At 41.4% G+C, this 18910-nt stretch overlaps 1 long non-coding RNA gene across 1 annotated transcript in view; it reads left to right on the plus strand.

The window, feature by feature from the left end:
- The first annotated feature begins 255 nt into the window (after positions 1 to 255).
- LOC105354559 (uncharacterized) overlaps positions 256 to 18910 on the plus strand; it is a 45052-nt gene continuing 26397 nt past the window's right edge. Inside the window, exon 1 of the long non-coding RNA XR_909154.4 lies at positions 256 to 816. This is a non-coding gene — a long non-coding RNA (uncharacterized LOC105354559). The remainder of the gene's footprint in view (positions 817 to 18910) is intronic.

Genomic DNA, 18910 nt, shown 5'->3' on the forward strand with positions numbered 1-18910 from the left:
GCCTTTCTTGTTTTATAGTGATGGTATTTATTTATTTATTTGTGTTTTACACTTCTGCACAACTCCATAATTTCTAGCTTGAAATCACTTTTTATGGGAATTAATAATAATGCCATTCCATATTTTTGATACAATTTGAAAATATATATTTTGTTTTTCCTTCATTCAACATCCACAATTTCGCTCTATTGCGTTTTGACTACAACTACCGTCATGCCTTGCGCGCTCGCTTCTGCTGAAGGCAGCATGTGTTTGACTGCCCCGTTCAAAGTATGGCTCAGTGAGGCTGCGGCTCTTCTCCGAGGAGGATCACAGCTGCGGAGGCGTCTGTGGAGCAGCAGCGGAGCTCAAACCGGCATCTCAAACTCCCTCCAGACCGGAAACGTTCACCTTGATGGATCTGCCTAATTAACTCCTCTGGGGATTATTATTGATGCTCATTCAAAGAGTTTCATTAGTTCAAGGTTTTCAGTGCAGACTGCGCGGAGAACAACATATATCTATTTCCCCCTTACTCTAATCAAGATGGCATCAGCTGATGGATTCAAACCTCTATTTAAGGATTGCCGTCTATATAATGAAGGGATTATCAGGTCTGGGAGTATGGATGTCCCACGGGATTCCTGGGATCCACGCGTGGTCAAGCGGTGTCCTGCAGACACAGGGATCATCTCTGTTTTATTAGGCTTCACTTCTGGTGTCTGTGTTCCTGTGGATTTTGGCTCGACAAACGGAAAACCAACATTATTCTGGAATATATTTTCTAAACTGCGCTCCAGTGGATGTCCAGGGATTTAATTCTTTCTAATCTAGCAGGTATGTTTTAAATCTAGTCTTTTTCAGGCTGTAATCATTTATTTGTTCCTAAGTGATGGTCTATTCCAGATTGTGTGTAAAAAAAAAAAAAAAAAAGAGAGATGTTTGTTTTGCCCTAAAGTTTTTAATCTTGACCAAATTGCACTTGACCTTCAATTCAGGCTCCTCACCTGCTCCAACACCTCACTTTTTAGAGTAATCACTGCTCATTCACAGAAGTCGGCTCTGTCTCCTTTTAAATGTACCCTTCATGAACTGCCACCATGCACCTGCAGTGCCAGGTGGCTACAACACATCTCACAGAGCAATGACCTGTCAGGGGTTCTGAAAGACCCCCCCCCCCCCCCCCAAAAAAAAAAGAAAAAAAAAAGAAGGCACAGTGTGGATACAGTCTCCAGAAAAAGCAGCGTGTTGTCCTGCCACCTCCCTTACACTGCCTCTATTCAGCTGGCAGTGAGTAGGTCTGAACTTCTGTGCCCCCTTGGATTCTGCATAGCTCGGTCCTGCAGGCAGATCACATAAAGATAGTTCTGCTTTTACAGGTGCATGACACGGTAACATTTGCAATCTATATATGGTTAGCGGCGGTGACGTCTCTCCCAGGTATGCTGCTTAGTGACATAAACGCATCTCTATTTTTTATTGCTGCCGAACGGAATTCCATCTGTGAGTTGGAGTATGGCTCAGATCATATACGAATCAGAGCAGAGGCTTAAACTCATCTACCCCCCCACCCCCTCTGAACCCTCTATTAAAAATCTTCTCCAAACAAGACCTCCTTTCTCCCCTGAAGAGGGACCCTCTGTCTAATGCCAAGTGACTCTCATGGCCAGCATTGATGGTGGGACACTTGCTTCACAAAAGGAGCTGAAGTGTCAAATAAACTCGGTCAGAGCACCCGACACACAAGAATTCCTTTATCTGGCACCCTGCGAGGCAGACAAAGACAGACTTTGTGTCAGCGAGCAGGCCTTGACTAAACACAGGGGCTTTTTTTTTTCTTCTCACAACTTTTGCCTCATCTTCCTCTTTTTCCTTTGTTGCCTAAATGTCCGAGAAATATCAGGCCTGCTGGTGGGGGTCAGCTCACCTTGCATCTGTCCAGCACGTGGCCTACATCACCATCCGGATGGACTATCCATCGGGATGAATGACAATGGTGAGGCAGGAGGGAGCTCCTTGACAGATTTGAGTGTGTGGCCCTGCTGTCATGTGATCCGCCTGTTCTGAACCGCAGCAGAAGCGTGCGCACACCGGGGTCAATGCTTGCAACTGCGGTTTCATTTCGGTTTTGGAAAACCTGTCTCCTCCATCATTGTACCTTAGATTCTGAACTTTTACATTTAATTTTGTCATCTGCACATGGCAGACATTGCTTTTTTTGTTTGTTTTTCTCATCACACACATTTGTAAAATGTATTGTCATACATTTTTTTTTAAATATTGGTGACTCCTGTGACCTGAAGCAGGCGTGCTCAGACAGCATTTGTCCCCGCCACAGTGCTTTGGATAAACAGATAAAGTTGCAGTGGTCAAGTGTGTTAATGATGTGTTTATGAGCTTAAGCTGAGTGGTGATTTATTTTATCTTAGTCAAAAGCGCAGACCGTGCCCCTGACTTTGATGGAGCTCGTGGGGTGAGAGCGCCGTGACCCCGTGGTGAACCAAACTTTTTCACGATTATTTCTGACCGCTGAAAAATGGTCCATTAACAATGCCAATTTTTTTTTTTTTGGGTTGAAAATGCCTCTTGCATTACCTCATCTCTGGTAAAGAGCTCAAGTTGCAAGAAATGCCCCTCCATCATTCCTGTTCGGCATCTAACGACCTCCTTTTAGAAATATCAGACCTAATGAAAAATAAATGTCTCCTGCACATGCTTGCATGTAGAACACCATTTACACTCAGCTTGAGACTGTTTAGAGTGGGCTCTAAAGTTTGCCTAAACAGGAGAACTGTCATTTATTAGTAGTGCAGGAACAATGGGGAGCTTGTCTCCAGGGTGGTGGGGGCCAGAGGGGGCCGATGGAGCCAGGGGAGGGTGGCCTGAGATTGGGCAGCAGCCTCTGACCAAGAACAAGCCCCTGTCTGATGAAGAGAACTGCTGACCCTTCCTGAGTAAAATGGCACCTTTGTTTCGAGGTGTATGTGTTTGTGCCTCCAGTGTGTTTTGCGTGTGAGAAAGCGGGAAGGAGAACAGTTCTCAAATGTTCTCCTTCAACTTGTGATTTCTCTCAACGTTGTGCTTTCTTCACACATCATCCAGATCATCCAAGTCAAATGCAATATGAGTTTAACCCTTTTTTAAAAAATTTTATTTGACATTTTAAGCAACGTAAATATCGTAAAGTGCATGCTTTTTTTTTTTAAAGTGATGCTGTGCCAGTGATGCACAAAACCTCAGTCTTCTCTGAAGCTGGGATGCCAGGCTCCTGCTTTAGACTAATTAGCCTTTTAGTGCAGCTTTCTGGCTTGTTGCCATGGTTGTAGCAGTGTGGTTCAATCTTCCTGCAGGTCTGCAAACAGTTGGCTCTTTTCTAAAGATACCCACAAGGGAGAGATGCTTTGTTAAACTGATTGGTGAGGACACCGAAAAAAAAAAGAAAAAAGAAAAAAGGTGGGGGTGGGGATTGGGGCAAATGCGTGTGAGTAATAGAAGCAGATTGCTGATTTCCTACTGAGAAACCACATCATAAGAGGGTGAGTGTGTATATTTGGATCGAGGGGGGGGGTCTTACCCTGCTTTGGGAGCCATAAGGAAACAGGAGGCACATGGCCTGGGTTTCAGGGAGTTTTGAAGGAAGTTGTGAACATGCGTGAACGTTTTTAGGCTAAGTCCTGTGGGTCGAACTCTCAAAACGAGTCCACTTCTGTAAAGCTTTCCCTTGAAGCATGCATTCAGAAACACTCGGCCCATTATTATTTTATTAAAAAACCTGAAAAAGTCTGTAGCTTGATTATTGTGTCCATCTATAAGCCATCACATGTGAAGACATTAAAAGAGTTCCTTGACATTCACCAGAAACCCAAAACTCCCAATATTTGTGCATTCAGAATTTTCTTCAGCTTCCTCATGCTTCCTCCGACAGCACAATCACTCTGCAAAACTGAATAGATGTGATGCAAAAAATATTCCAACAAAACAGATTAAAAAAAACCTTTTGTGCAGGAAAACTACTAGCTTTTTATAGAATTATATCAGAACACAAAGAGAATGCATCTCACTGATCATGTGTTGTTAAAGCGACTAGGAGGGCAAAGGCAAAGCCTAGATTTTGCTTTAAATTCCACCCATCTTTTAAAATTTCCTTTCAACCTGATCTTACTTTGTCTCTCCTTGCTCCTATTTGGAGGGAAAATTCCTCCCTTTTGTGCCGGGCTTCCAACTAACGTCACTTTCCTCCAATACTGTCAGGCATTGGGCCATTACTTTGACGAGTTTGGGTCATTATGGGAACCTCCCTGCATTTCAGCTACTTACACCTACATAAGTAAGCCATCCTCATTCACTTCACCCTGCAATTCATCCTCCCTTTTATTTTGCTCTTAGTGGGGAGGATAAAGAAGACATTTTCCGTGTGTAGAGGAGCATGAAATTTCCAATGCGACCTCCCTGGGACACGGCGGACCACCAAGCTTCTCATACCTCCGTTTATGTGCGTTAAATCTTTTCCTTACAACGGACAGCTGTTCTTTTCTAAAAGTACTTTTTCTAGTGCTTGTCTGTTTTTAATTTGTTTGTTTAGATGGGGTTTCACACATAAAAATGGTGATGGAGGTTGATTGTTTACAATCAGGGCTTGTTCCTGCTTTCTGAACGGTACAATAAAAGGATCATGTTACATTAAACCTTTAAAGTAGGGAACTGGGAGGGAGGTGCTGGTCCTAAACAAGCCTTTGTGTTCTGCTGTCAAGCTTTATTTTAGATGAGCACATACAACACACTACCACCATGTTTTCAAATGAAATTTAGCAAGGATTTGATCTATCTTCTATGTCTTTTATATAATTCTATAGAAATATTTAGGGGCAAAAGTAGAAGATCTCCTTTTTCTTTGGCTGCACAAAACTCTTTCTAACTCATTTCTTAAGCTCTGCTGCCCCTTAGTGGAAAACCAGATGTAGCAGCAGTGTGACACTTGATCTGCACTTCCCTTCTTGGCCTTTCGAGAAGGGGAGGCGCTGTTGAGAAGTTTAGAGGAGGTCAATATGTAGTCAACAGAGGAGATTCACTGTCGTTAAAGAATCCAAGAAAAAATGAATTTGTGATGGATTTTTTTTATTCTTTGAAAGAAAGTTGTACTTTTAATTCCAGAATGGTCGAGTTGAATGTTTTTGATTAAAATTAAAAGATACTTTATGATAAACTGTTTAAGAATTATTATAAAAAATGAAAAACACCAAACTCTTTAAAATAAATTACCCTATTAATTTATTATTTTACCCTATTAATTTATTATTAGGCTGCACAGTGGCGCAGTGGTTAGCGCTCTTGCCTCACAGCAAGAAGGACCCCAGTTCAAGTCCCAGCTGGGGGACCTGAAAATCCCAACATCAATAGGGGACCTTGCTGTGTGGAGTTTGCATGTTCTCCCCGTGCATGCGTGGGTTCTCTCCGGGATCTCCAGCCTCTTCCCACCATCCAAAAACATGCTTCATAGGTTAATTGGCAACTCTAAATTGTCCATAGGTGTGAGTGTGAGAGTGAATGGGGACATTCTACCCTAGGACAGACTGGCGACCTGTCCAGGGCATCCCCTGCCTTTGCCCACAAGTGGCCGGGATAGGCTCCGGCGGCCCCGTGACCCCCGAAAGGGACTAAACGGAATAGGAAATGAATGAATTTATTATTTGTTTCTAAATTAAAATAAACCCCATATAGTGCATCATTTTGTCATGGAGGAACATAATATTACTATGACCCCAATAACAGGAAATACAAACATAAACTCTAGCATTAGTACTTAATGACCACTAAATGGATAAATTCTAATATTGTAGATGTATTTTCATCACATTATATTATAGCAAAGTGGCTGATAGTGTAAAGGTGTGTAAGTTTAGTCCTTCCTTTCAGCAAAAACAACAACAACAATAACATAAGTTTTAACATAGGTTTTAAGTAAGGCAGATAACAAAGTTTTAAAGATTATCCTATCTCTTAAAGCTGTGATTTACTTTTGCCTTCATTTAAAAATCAAGAATTCTTGAAACTGAAAAATCTAACTGATTTGGCTGGTCAGTTCATGTCACACAGTTTGTGTTTTCAAACTTGAGCTTGGGGCGGTCATGGTGCAGCGGTAGGGCGGTCGACCCAAGATCGTAATATTGCAGGTTCAAGTCCCGCCTTGCATGCCCATGAGTCGATGCGTCCTTGGGAAAGAAACTGAACCCCACCTTGCCTCTGGCAGCGGAGCCGCCACCAGTGTGTGAATGTGTGTGTGACTGGGCAAATGGGTCTGTGACTGTAAAGTGCTTTGGCCCTTGTAGGTAGAAAAGCACTATAGAAGTATACGCCATTTACCATTTACGCCATTTATTCAACTCAACACTAGAGACCGCAGTGGAATTCCTTTGAAGGAGCTTACTTGACTTCTTCAATATCGCCACCCAGTGCAAGGAAAAAAAATAAACAAAATCATTTCCCCTGTGTTAGGCGTTCACTTGCTTAATAGATTCCTAAATAATCCCTGAAAAAACTGTAGCGTCTGCAAAATAAACACTTTCATGTCTTGAAGAACTAATGTAGACAAAACTGACTGAGTCTGCAGCATAAAAAACAGACCGTATGTGTGTATGTATTTTTTTATATATATATATATATATATATATATATATATATATATATATATATATATATATATATATATATATATATATATATATATATATATATATATATATATATATATATATATAAGGGATCTGTTGTAGCCACTCCTACAGCTTGCGCATTACTGCTCAGAGTGCTCCAATTACCACAGGCACCACTGTCGCCTTCACTTTCCAGGCTTTCTCCAGTTCTTCTCTGAGTTCCTGGTATTTCTCCAGTTCCTCATGTTCCTTCTTCCTGATGTTCCCATCGCTTGGCACTGCCACATCCACCACAACGGCTTTCTTCTGTTCTTTAATGGACTATATAAATGGACTATATATTTATATGTATATCATTGTCTCAATTTGTAGTTCTTTGAAGGAGCGTCTTTTACTGAAGCCAAAGTTATTGGCTGTTCAAGCAATAACAAAACCAGGAAAGATCACTTGAATTTAGGTCCTGTAGTTGTCACACACACCCCTAGGGGAAGACAGTGAGCAGCTGCCACAGTCAGGCTCTGCAACATGTTTGTAGTTAAACCCCCAAACCAACCCATCATGTCAAACAGGGAGGCTTTAGGTCCAATTTGTCTTTGGAATGACCTAACCGTGGTTTCAATCTCACAATCTCCAAGTCTTAGGGCAGACACTCTGCCACTATACCATTGAGCTGTTCAAGGTGTCAAAGGTCATTTTAATTAAAGTTAGTAAGTTTAAGGATGTGTTATTGTTCACGGAGAAAGTTCATTCATTCAAATAATAAAAAAGCAGATATTTTAAAACCAGTATTTCACATAATTGACTTGATCTTCAGGGTTTATAAAATATATTTTTTTAGGTTTATATAATCTTTTAGGAACATTTTAAGTATTTATTTTACTTTACTTTTAGTTTTAATTGTGTGATGAGCATTGAACAACTGAATTTCTCCCAAGGCTGATGAAAAAAATATCCTCAAGTAGGCATGTATTTTTCGATATTGACCACTAGATGGCAATGTGGTAACACGAACCATGGCCTTCCCCGATGGCTTTCTCCTCATGGAACTGAAGGCACCCTTACAGTAAACCTGTGATCTATGGACAAATGGATGTAGATTGATATTATTACCTTCTTATTGCCCCTCATTCTAGCTCATCTCCCTTTGAAGATCAAAGTGTGTTCCGACACTGATAAACCTGAGTGAACTTCAATAAAACCAACTGCTCATTTTGCACGTTTTTTTAATTTTTTTATTAGACCTTTTTGATCAGTGTTTCTGGTAAAGTAGCAGAGCAAAGTTGTGACACATTTTTAGATTAAACTACAAAAATAAATTCATCTTTGGACAATGTTGTAGATGTAAATTCATGTTTAAAAGCAGAATCAACTCACGGCAGCAGTCAGACTGGTAGTTGTTTGGCTGATTCATGAAACAGATATGCAACTACCGAATGTTTTTTCTTTTTAATGGCTTTGAGACTTTGTTAGCTTTTTTCCATGTCTGTGCGTTCATTGAATGACAGAAACATAGATAAAGCTGGCTGGGCAAAGGCACGGGTGTGGCAGCAAATGATTGGATGACGGCAAAAGAACCAGCAGAATGCTCTTTAAACGTATAAATTCCCACAGGTGATCTTTTTAATTTTTATTCCAGAAATATTATTGACACTTTAGGGAAGAACTGAGGTCTAATCCTTTATTTCCTCAGGGATTGTACACACTCCACCTTTCAAAATAAATCTTTTTCCTTTCAGCAACTCTGTCAGGGTAGGATGCAGTTATTCAGGTTTCTGCCAGTTGAGATTAGAAAAGAAACGAACTTTGTGAAAAGACGTTTCATTTGAGTCAGTCTGTAACTTCTTGAAAACCCAATGTCAGTTCACACACATTTCTAAAATGCACGTACTGAGGCCTTCATTGTTCTAGTTGTGCTACATTCATGCACCACCGTGGGACACATTTTTTACTTTTGCAAATGTAGGTAATTTATTTCACTTTAGTGTATTGACAACTATGTTTAGCCAGTCACAGAGGTTTATTTTGTAAAAAAAAAAAAAAAAAAGGCATCTCTGACCTATTTTCTGTTTTTTACTGAATATTTTATGTAAGTCTATGATTGCCAAATGGCAGATTGTGCTCATCAGACTAACTCACTGCTCCAACTGCTTCTGGTCACTTCAAAACTACACATTGGATCAGTAAAACCCCTTTTAGTTTCCTTGAGAGGCTGCTGTCAGTTAACTGAGTTAAATCTGACCAGGCCTTTTCCTGGCAGCCAGGCTGGAACTGTAATGGCTCACACAATCCCTGTTTTTCCTCGGATTGTTTATTGCAGACATTTTTTTGGAGACAACCCTAGCTGCAGCTTTAGTGCAGATAGGCAGAAGAAAGTCTTTAGTTTTTTGAGTGCATACATGTCCCGTCAATGGCACAGGTAAGCCTCTGTCTACTACTCTAGTTAATCATTGATGCTGCTTGATTCTGTACTTTTAAGTTGAGCAAGATTTAAAGAAAAAAATGTGTTGATTAGTTATTATTTTTGCAGTGGTGGTCTGTACTTTAATAACCTCTTTGCAGGTGTGCACTTAATACAGCAAGTCTTTCTCTGAAACTATCCCTGCAGCTGAAATGAACAGGGTGCTGCTTTCAACAGCAATTCCTTTACAAGCCATTCTTACAGGACACTTTTTCATCTTTACAACAGGCCACCTTCACAGTAACCAGGTAGCTTAGGCAACAGTCCAATTGCAAAACAGTGAATACTCATCTACTCGCTGTTCATCTGCTGCTAGGAGCAGCTGCAGTTTAAAGATGCAAAGAGGTCATTTGCAGTGTGAAATGTAAGGTTTTTTTTAGGCATACATGTTCGTCCACAAACAGCTGGACGAGCTGTGTGTTTTTTTTCTTCATTTATCCCTACAGTAAATATGAACCTTTCTATTTACCTTATTACTTTTTTGGCTTCTTTCAACCAAATCCTTGCATCCATCGTAGGGTTGATGATGCATCTGTTCCACTCTGCATTTATGACTAATAAAGTCAAAGCCATGTTTTCTAATACCTTATGTCACTCTGATGCTGGAGAAAGCCATGTGCCCTCAGTGACAAGAAACACAGGTGAGACTAGGCCTTTCCAGCCCTCCCACATCTGTGGCGCCATGTAGCAGACCTACTGGCCTGAGCTCTGGTTTGGTCTGTGCGGAGAACAGATTGCAAAGCCATTTTGGAAAATGTGAGTGAGGTGGTCTGGGACCCTGGTGGCTACAGATGGCAAACTCTCCTCCAACTAGCTTATCGACTTTAATGACGTGAGAGCAATGGCTGGTGCCCGTGCCCCCTGGGTTTCTGCGTCCTTCATACCCCGCAAGGGTCGCAGGAACAACAGCAAACCAATAAAGTTCCACATGGCAGGGATGAATTGAACTCCCATTCTACCTACTCACTAACCTACAGGCGGATCAAAGCGAGCGCCTCTGCTTTATCAAAACATTATGCCTTAAAGCTGTTTGTGGTATTTAGGGACAGTTTTAAGAAGGCCGCGGGTTTCAAGCACTAAAGAGGAGACACTTGACAGGTACATTTAATGCATTCAATTCTAATTAAAAGTAAACTCCATGTTTGGAGGACACATTGGAATTATAGAAGCAGTCTTGTTCTGGTAAAAGAAGACAGATTTTGAGTGTAGTTGTGTAATATTTCTCTTCAGTGGAGTGACTGAAGGCTGTCAGGTCATCATGATAAACACCTAACCTTAGTTTTATTGCTCCCTGCAGTGTTGCAACGATGCTGGTTTCAGACAAACAGGGAGGATTTGCTGAGAGGTGAAAAAAAAGGCAGACGCCAGTCAGTGACATTAATGACTGCTATCAACGCGGCATTTATAAAGGAAGCTGCTTTAAATGATGCGCCAACATGCTGAAAAAACTTCCTTCGGCCTGGAGCAAAAGAGCAATTATGACAATTCTAGTTTAGCACTCTAAGGTAATTGTGAAACCAACCTATGTGTTTTGGTCTCCTAATTTATCCATAGTGTACCTGTTGCTCTACACTGAACCAATGACACTTGGCCAGGCCACAAAGGTTCCACAGAAGTCATAAAAAAACACCTTATGATGTCTAGGTTTCTGTAGTCAGGCTATTAAGTTGTAAAGCCCTCTCATAAAAATGGTGATCGGACCGATATGGTGGAGTACAGTGCAGCAAAGATGAAAAGGAAGTCGCTCTGCCATACTTTCATAATCCTATGGGCTTGGTTTATATCAGTAAGCACACAGGAAAATTCTTTGAATTCCCCGGCCTCACACCCTCATTCTACTTTTGCCGCCTGCCAGCCAGTACTCCTGGCTACGTGGGCCTGTTTGTGGCATGTTTGACGTCACCGGCAGTTCAATTAGCTTTTCAAATGAGAGAGCTGTTGCTTTTCCTAGTTTAGTTGAAAAACATATTTTGCTTTGTGGCTCGTAGATTGAACTGGACTTCCTGATAAGGAGGGATTCTTTGTGTAAATGCACACCTTTAACTGTCCGCGCGTAGACGAGTATTAACATGAGCTTCTGTGTAGGCGGGCCAGATGAGGCTGTCTGACCACACTGGAAGCAATCCACAGGTTCCCTGTTTTTTTTCCTTTGTCCTTCATCTCCTCTATCTATCTTTTTATAATTGTGTTCCAGACCCAGACACGTCCATAAATAAACTGGGTCTCTCCATTCTCAACCAGGCCCAGGCCATGTTTATGTTCAGGCCTGGGTTAGGGGGAGGTAGGGCATCTGGACCACTGGGCTTACCTCGCCACCTCTTTCCACACTCAGGTGGAATCAAGATGTCCAACAAGCAGCTGCTTTAGTGGAGCTGTTTGACACACTGCAGTGTTTTGGAACAAAAAGAGAATGATCCAGATGCATTTAGGAGAGTCTGTATCACTCGTTAAATTAACTGATTTGATTGCTTTTTTTTAATAGGTTTTCCACCATCCTTTTAGTATGACCAAAGACCAACGCGTAATCATCTTCTTCAAGAAGGCGACAGAGATTTGTCAAGACAGACAGTGGAAGGGATTTTTGGTTTATTTACATTAGCTGGATGTGGTCTCTTGTCTTCATTTCATTTGGTCCAGGAGCCAGGCTATTAAAACTAATGAACACTTATTACCCTGAGTTGGATTCTGAGCTCTTTGCTAAACATCCCTTCTGTAGCTGTTTGTTTTACTTGTTCCTGATTATTCAAACTGAGCAGTAAAACATGTGGCTGAGCCCTTTGCCTCTGCTCTTTACAGGTAGTCCCATAAACAGTCGGATCTATGATATGTGATTGGACAGCCTGGGTTTTTATGTGTGCAGACACGGGTGGGCTTGAATTTTCTTCACTAATCATCTTGGACCAAACCCAGCAATTTTAATGCATGCACCACAAAGTCTGGTGTCCTGAGTGTTGAATTATGTAAGGAGCATGCAGGAGCCCACACACTGTCAAAACAGTTTCATTGCCAGCACAGTTTGTGTTACTGTAAACCATGTTGCTCAGATATGGTATAATCAATACTTCCTTAACATTTGGATGCATTGAGATGTTTAAGACTCCTGACAAGTGGGATATTTAACTGTAATTGCACTTTGAAAAGTATTGACTTCATCGACATAGCACAGACCCCCTTTTAACCATAAGATTGTTTATTTTACAAGTTTGTATTCTACTCTAACGGCTCTGCTTCATGTTTGGGCCAGATGTCCTGCCATGGCTCCTGCCTTATGACTCTTTTTGAAGGATTTAACACTCAGAATATTTGGCTACTCGATGATTTTATAATAGTTTGCTGATCACCAGGTGTCAAAAGCAGCGATAACTCACGAATTCAACGGAGTCGCCGCCCAAAACCATCCTGCGGGCTTCGTCCACATGACAAACAGAGTTGTGACACATCAAAGTGTGTATTTTTTGCCATCTCTGTGCGACTATAGTGCTGCATAAATCAGTCTGTGCAGCTTTGTTAATATGAAGGGAAGGAAGTAGCCTTCTCTCCAGACTCCCATCCCTCTACTTTGGCGTTTTAATACGATACGTGCATACAGACGGCACGGTCAAACAAACAAAGTTTAAAGTTTCATGTCTGTGCCAATCCACCAAAAAAAAAAAAAAAAAAAAAGGAACTCGATTTTCATAAACTCGTCTCTCTTTCCCCTTCTGTCTTCACACTGCTACCCCTCCCACTGCACTGCAGTCCCTGCCATCCCTAGCTGGAATTTTCCTAAAGTGAGAGTCAGCCATTTCTATTCGTTTAAACCCAATTAAATACTGTGAGAAGATTTGACATCAAAATGGCTCCTCTGTTTGTTAAGTGAGACTTTTAAAAAGTTTTTTTTATTTTATTTTTTTATTAAAGTATAAAAAAGAAAAAGTACAAGAAAGGACATAAATAGAGAGGAGCATGAAAACGAGAAGCAGATTGGGAGGAAAGAAAATCTCCGCTGTCTGCGTTTCTGTCAGGGACATTACCTGCGCACCCCTGAGCAGGAAGCGTATCAGCCTTCTCTGCTGAAACTTTATACAGTAAAAATTAAAAGGCTGAGCTGTGTTCTGCTGTGTTTGAGTCAGAAGCAAAAACAGTTCTAACACTCTTGTATTACATTTCACTTAACTCGCTATCTTTGTACAAATCTGTAATTAAATATAGAACTGCAGGCACCACACCTAAAAATCCAGCCTTATTATAAAGACCCATCTTGGCTTGGTATTTGGACTCCACCTACAAAAGTGGTGCAGCTGGCTTCATATCACTGAGGTTTTTTAAGGTCTGTAGACTTTGAACCTGTTTCATGGGAGGCAAAACTTAAAGTGGTAAATACGCCTAAGAATGTGGTAAATAATCACATAAACAAATAGGAATTAGGTGAATTGTGTGACAAAGAGACTGGGAACACAAGACATGCAAAGGTAATACTTTGGATGGATTTTAAGGAGGCACTCGTATACAAAATGTGTTTTTAGTTTTTCTCGTAGTATTTATCTCATGACGGAGGACATATACAAAGAAAAATAATTTTTAAGATTGTGTTTTTGAGTATTTCTTTATTCAAATTGGTGTGAATCAGGATCAGACAAAAAAAAAACTGTTGGAAAAAGCCTGTAGCTCCAAGCTCCCTGCTCCGCTCCATTCTGATCCATCCACTTGTTGATGACCAGTTCCACATATGTCTTCGTTTTCCTCATCCAAGCTGGCATCTTGCTCAAAACTGTACGGCTAGAAAGCTTTAATACTGCTCACCATTTTCTTTTTTGCACTGGTAATGTTAGTTTAGGGTTTTAGCTTTAAGCTGGAAAGAGCCTGTGTAAACAAATTGATGATGGGAAATATAGATGGACTTATTACCCCATAAGTCCCACCCACAACACAGAGGTGAATTTCTAATGAACTCCAGTCCCTCTTAACAAACCATGTCCTAAAAAATGACACAGTTTTTTTTGATTTTGGCTAAAAATAGCAAAATTAGAATAAAAAGACCACTGGGGACGCTTTAACAATAGATCAAAAGATCAGCGGAGCGGGACTCTCAGGTGTTCAGACAGCGCTCACTGTACTTGTGCAAATCCTGAATCTTCACCACAGGTATCTTCCTATGTCCTCGCTCAGAAAGAGGTTACCTCCCAACTTCCTGATAGTGAACGTTTGTCTTGGACGTCCAACAAAGTGCCCCCATTCTCCCCGCACATCTGAAGATGTATTTTTATCCCTGGACAGATGACAGGGGTAATCCGGTGGTGTCCTGCTACCCTCAAATGACCGTTTACTTCCTCTTTGTGTTTTGCTTTCCCTTACTCCCTTTTCCCCCCTTCTTATCAGCTAATCCCTCACTGCATAGAGCAGTCAATTAAGAGGCTTAGCTGATAGAAAACGAGACCATTTTAGATGCATGGAATGTGTGAAAATGTAGTGAAAAGGGGGCTGTGACTGGCCCTCCAAGTAAGAGAAAAGAGGGAAATTGAGCTTTTTTGATGGGAATGGTTTCCTCAAGGACGGTCTTTGTCGCAGCTGAGGGGTTGGACACAACTCCTTGAATAGTAGGGAGAAAACTGAGTCAAGAAATCCCACACCCTCGGCTTGTTTTGTTACACAAGTGGTTTAGATCGGCCGTCTTAGACGTCACAATCGGAGACTTTTGTAAGTGTAACATTTCGTGTGTTGACCTTAACATTCCTGGGCAAATAACGTGGCAGTGTCCCGCGCAGAAAACGCTCAAGTACACAGACAGTTTCTGATCTGCTTAGTAAGATTGCACTCAAATGGCCTGGATTGTGACTTTGCAAAAATGTTAATAATCCTCAGACCTGTGGTTTAACAGCTTAGGACATTTACTTTTGTGTAATTCCGGAAACATGTTTCCCAACTTTGAGTAGAGGCCTCATATAATTAAACTACTGCAGCAAAGTTCAAGGCACATGTATGCACAGGTTAGCCGGGATCCAAAGTAAGTCATGAATGTCCTGGCTTCACTATCAGGCAAGCAAACATTCAGAGAAAGAAATGACAGATTGACTATCCCGGATATTTTTCTTATCCCTTTTAAAACCAAGGAATTCATACTTTTTTTTCGCACAAGCTTTAGCTGTATATCTAATCCTCTCAGAGTCGAAAGTGCGCAGAACTTTTATGCTGTGAAGTTTGAGATTCAGCTGGGGGTGAAAGAAATGCATTCTGTGTACAAAACATAAACCAATGAGATGTGCTTTGGAACAGACTCCACGCTGTGCTGCTTGGGGAGACGAGCCAAAGCGACGAGGAGGGAAGGGTGGGGGTAATTGCCACATTAAGGGAAAGGAATTCAAAATAAATTTAATCTCCCAATCCCTTTTGCACCCCCCCCCCCCCCCCTCCAAGAGGTTTACCGTGAGCATGCTCTATCTTGTTATAAAACAAGGAACGCACACAGTCAGGGAGAGAAAAAGTGCAAGAAAAGGCAAAAAAGTCTTCAAGATGTGGGCCAAAAATTAAAGTTAGCTGCAAATGTTCTTGGTTAGACTGGAAAACTTGGATATTCTGAGATCAGACAAGATGACGGTGCAGAAATTCTCCCTTGTGACAACCCTTTTTTATGCCAGCCTGGGGAAAATTGGTGCAGGTGAGCCGCAGTGAGGCTGTGTCAGCTCTCGAGGAGCACATTTGAAGGCCTGCTGGACTTGACTTGGTGTCATTGTGTGGTTCAGGCTCTCTGTAGGACATATGGTGCGCTGTACTTTTTTTTTTTTTATAATGTAATCATTCTTCCTCCTGCAACAACATTGTTAAAACTTTCTGCATGCTGAGGCAGGAATTCAGTCATGGGTTCTGCTGGCCCAGACACAGCAGAGTATAAACAGTTATGCCTTGGCAGCACCTGGCACACATGCAGCTACACAGATCTATTGTGAGAAAAATGACTTATTCCACACAAATTGTGCAGAATTTCACCGTAGAATTTCTTAGTTTGTCTTATTGTCTTTTCCCTGTAAGGGTTTAAATCCATTATGCAGTTACTGTTTCTTTACACCAATGATTAGTTTTGGTCCAATCGTTAGGCCAAAACAGCCTTAAACTGTGCTGCCCTTTTCCTGTGCTTTTTATACTTGTTTACTTGATCTAGTGTAACCTGTGGCTTTCAGAAATGATTCATCTCCCTCTGTAAAGGAGGGACCAAAAGGTCAACAAGAGTGTAACAATACAGGAAAGGTTGGAGCAACACAGATCTTGCTTTTAGATAGTTAAGGTAATTAAGAGAGTTGCACAAGCCTATAATTATGGCCCTTCTATGCATCACATATAGATCCTGTCTTTTCAAGAGAGAAACTGATGCACAAAATAGAGGAAGTCACTCTATTATTGCCTATTTAAGCCTGAGGTAATATAACTATCGTTCATTAAAAAAACAATTTTTAGAAATGAAGAATTTTCGCCTAACTAGAAGCTGTGACACACAAGGGCTTGACAGCATCTTTGCTGTGTCCCTACCATCTCATTAGGAAAACAGCGCCGTAGATTTCAGGGTGCTGACAGGCTGATTCTGTGTGATCTGTTGCCCTATGCGTTGACATTCCATCCCTTCGGCTGCTGGGTGAACACTGCGCTCTGTGTTGATGGGGATGGCAGGAAAACGGATCACCTTCCAGCAGAAGCAGGAAGTGAGAATTGGAGGGTTCCTGCTACTAGGCCCCTTCTTTCCTCCAAGTCGTACACGGAGCAAACTGAAACCATGTGTTCTCACCCTGCGGACCTCTGCACACAGCCCGACTGGCTGCTCTGCTGCCTGGTTGGCAAGTCATGTGGTCTTCTTAACAACATGTGATCCCAGAAAACACCCGGGCCCTCCCACTTACCAAGTATTATTTGAATCCCCCCTCTATGAAACTACGCTGAAGTCTCTTGGGGGAAGTGGGAAGTGATTCTGGTCTGTGTGCGGACCCTTGAGAGACGCCCTCCTCTCCCTTTTTTTGTAAAGCTTTCAGTCAAAGTTAAGCACACGATGGATGTGATTGGAGGAGTACAGTAGTCTGTCCCCAGGCCCACAGGTCATTTCCTGCTGCCACAGGTTAAGTAGGAGAAGATTAAGAAAAATGTCTTAAACTCACAGTGACAATAGTGGAATTAAGCCACTGTTAATTATGCAAAGTACTACAATGTGAGATCAACGGTGGGTTTTGTCACAGGTTCACAAAAAGGATAAACGTTGATATTTTAAATCTGTAACTTTGATGCTTCCCTGCAGTAAAGTTGCTTCTAAGCCTTGAACTAGAGTAGTGTGTCATCAATCACAATGCGTTCATTGTGACAAGAGCAGGCATGGGAATACCCCTGGATTCAGGTTTTTATGCTGATGGAAAATAATGCTGGATGAGGCTGATTAGGTAAATACCCGTCTCTTCTTTCAATCTTTTGAATTCAAAATGAGTGTTTACACAAAAACACGGCTGGAAGAAAACAAAATCTGTTAAAGAAAAAAAAAAGGTCATCTCGCTTTTACTCCTTTCTCATAATGTGTTTATTAAAGTTAAAGCTCATCAGACTCCTGTGAAATTGCATGACTAATAGAGCTTGGAAAGCAAAATAAGTTGGAGGGATACACTTCTCAGGTCTCATGTGAAAGTCAGCTCCATCTCACCTCACCTCTTTTTTTCCCCCCTCCCATTGAGGCATGCATTGTGGGGACACCTGTGGGCCGCCATTTCTATGGAAGGGTGGGAGTTGAGGGATGGGGGCGTGGCAGCGCTGTGAGCTTTTAATCGAGACGCGTTGACTAATCGCCCAAGGATTAGCCTCTTAGACAAGGCCTCTTTCATTCTGATACTCCAGAAAGTGAATCGCCGCCATGGAGAGGCGGGAGGGAATCTGGATTTTTTTTAGGGTGAAGGGGAGGGGTGGGGGGTACAGATGGCATACTGTACCTGGGTGTGCTTTGTTTGATCATGTCTGAGCCTTATGTGTTTACACACAACAAATGCACACATACACACACATTGTTGCACTGCATATCCTTAGGCTGGATCTTTTCCTAGTTTCCTAACTGGAGACAGCTCTGCATACTTCTCAGAGAAGTCATTAATGTGTCTGTACCATCTGCAAAGTATAACATTTGAATAGGTTAAAAATAAAAATAGATCTTACAACTATTAGTGAGGTAAAAGTTTTCTTAATTGGAGAAATGGCATTCAGTACTTGTATTTAAGGGAAGACGCATATTGCCTTTCCAATTTTATTCCTGCATGACTAATCCAACTGTTGCAGTAATTATAGTTTGTGTTTTATTTTATTGGCTCTTTTTAAATTCAGCTCCAGTAGAAACGTTTTTCATTTGCATTTGGGAAGCAAATACCGACACAATAAAAAAAAAAAAAAAACCCTGTCAGTCTTTAGACTTGTTGCTAACTTTGGTTTGGGGATGTTGAGCGATGTGAGAAGAAGTTATACTTTAAAGTCAAAGAGTTGAGCTGCTCCTCATTCTTCAGCCTACGCACTGGGACCCAGCGTGTACTGAGTCCGAACAATACAGACATCCACAGATGGGATTTTTGGGATTTGCTGATTGCTCATCATCATTGAACTAAGTAGAGATGATCTTCACGATGATATTCATGAGAGTCAGGTCTTCAACGACACAATGATCAGTCATATTTTTAAAAGCAAATAAAACAAATATTTAAAGTCCCACTCTTTTGATCAATCTTAAAAGTGTTCCCAGTGGTCTTTTAATTAGGAGTATGCCATTTTTGGGCAAAATTTTAAAAACTGTGTTGTTTTCAAGGACATAGTGTCTTGGATGAGGAAAACAAAGAACTAC

The sequence above is a fragment of the Oryzias latipes genome, chromosome 8 (assembly GCF_053564925.1).
Source record: "Oryzias latipes strain Hd-rR chromosome 8, Olatipes_Hd-rR_3.1".
Classification (NCBI taxonomy): Eukaryota; Metazoa; Chordata; class Actinopteri; order Beloniformes; family Adrianichthyidae; genus Oryzias; species Oryzias latipes.